This window comes from Cynara cardunculus (assembly GCF_001531365.2).
Source record: "Cynara cardunculus var. scolymus isolate 2C chromosome LG 2, CcrdV1, whole genome shotgun sequence".
Lineage (NCBI taxonomy): Eukaryota > Viridiplantae > Streptophyta > Magnoliopsida > Asterales > Asteraceae > Cynara > Cynara cardunculus.
The window spans coordinates 34,259,139-34,261,216 of NC_037529.1; positions in this window are offsets into that span (position 1 = coordinate 34,259,139).

The window sequence follows — 2,078 nt, forward strand, 5'->3', positions numbered from 1 at the left end:
GTCAAAAAAAAGTGTAATATATGATATAAGGCTCGCCTTATGACACAAAGTTTCTCACAACGTTCTAGAATTGACTATGAGGAGATATATTCCCCAGCAATGGAAGTAATAATGTTCCACTATCTATTTAGCCTAGTAGTTTCCAAAAGATTGGAAATGCAACTTTTGGATCTGGTTACTGTATATCTTTATGGGGATCTAGATTCAGAGATATACATGAAAGTGCCTAATGGCCTTCCACTACCCAATTCAAGTATCTCTAAACCATGGAGTGCATTTGAAATTAAACTAAAACCCTCACTCTATGAATTAAAACAACCTGAGTGGATCTCGTATGCCCGTCTGAGTGAATACTTGATTACAAATGGATATTAAAACAACAAATTATGTCATTGCGTTTTTATAAAGAAGACAAGCTCTGGATTTTTAATCATAGTTCTATATGTTGATGATATGAACATAATAGGTATTGTTGATGAAATATGAGACATTGTAAGCTATTTCAATTATGAATTTAAGATGAAAGATCATGGGAAAACTTGGTTTTGTCTAGGTATAGAACTAGAACATCGAATTTGTGGAATCTTTGTCCACCAATCCACTTATATCTAGAAAATACTCAGGCGATTTAATATGGATTAAAGGCATCCGGCTAGCACTCCCATGATTGATCGAAGCTTGGATACAAGAAAAGATCCATTTCATTCAAAGGATGATGATGAAGAGGTGTTGGGAGCTGAAATTCCCTATCTAAGCCCAATAGGCGCATTATTGTACTTAGCACAATATACTCGACCACTTATTGCATTCTCAGTGAACTTGTTAGCAGTGAAGCATCATTGGAATGGTATCAAGAATATATTGAGATACGTAAAAGGAACCATTAACATGGGCTTATTATTTTCTTACAAAGAAAAAAAATGGAGTTACAATACTTGTTAAATGCATTAACAAACAAAGGGTTATCCCCTACAATGAAACCCCAAATAATATATTAGTAGGCTTTGCTGATGCTAGGTATCTTTCTGACCCACCAAAGGTCGTTCAAAAACATGATATATTTTACAATTGGGAACATGACAATTTCCTGGAATCTACCAAGCAAACCTTGTAGGTACATCCTTGAACCATTCAAAGATTATTGCTCTACATGAGGCGGTTTGAGAGTGTATATGACTAAGCTTTGTCATTACACATATAAGAGGGGCTAGTGGTTAAAGTTCAACAACTCAAAATCCTACATGCATATATGAAGATAATGCAACTTGTATCGAACAAATAAAGTATGATATATCATGGGTGACAACGCAAAACAAATTTTGCCAAAGTTTTTCTATATTCAGCAACAACAGACTCTCCTTAAGATTCAAGTGAATCAAGTAAGGTCTACGGAGAATACTTCCTAATGCCACATTTGAGAAACATGTGGAAAGCATTTGAATGCGGAGACTTTTCAAACTCCCTTGATTAACGTTCGTATCAGGGGCATTAATAGACAAAGGGGGAGTTTACTATACATGTGATATTGTTATGTTTTGCTCTTTCCGTCATCCAATGTTTTATTTTTACTATTGAGTTTTGTTCATTTTTGTGAGGCAACAATTTAAATACTATCTTGTTTTTCTAAATTCTTATGTTTGATGTACCAATATCATGGAATATTAGACTAAAGGAATAGCTATAAATCGGTGCATTATCCTCTTTCCTTGTTCTATTTTTTCCCACTGCGTTTTTATTTTAACGTTAGGTTTTAACGAGACAACGATAGTGAACCATCACCCCTTTGACTCGATACAAGGGGGAGTGTTGAAGGATAAGCATGTCATCGTCAAAAGGATATGACGATAGAGATATATAGAGAAAGAGATAGACAATTAGAGTTACATTAGAATTATGTATCTCATGATTATATCTTTGTAACCCATTCCTATTTAAAGGGCTTATGATTAATGAGCATTCATTGTTTTTTAGTTTTTGATATCGATTGTTCTACAACACATATATATATATATATATATTTTTAAGAGAGTGTGGTTGAAAAGAGATGTGTCTAAGGGGCTGTTTGGCAGTTGCTGAAT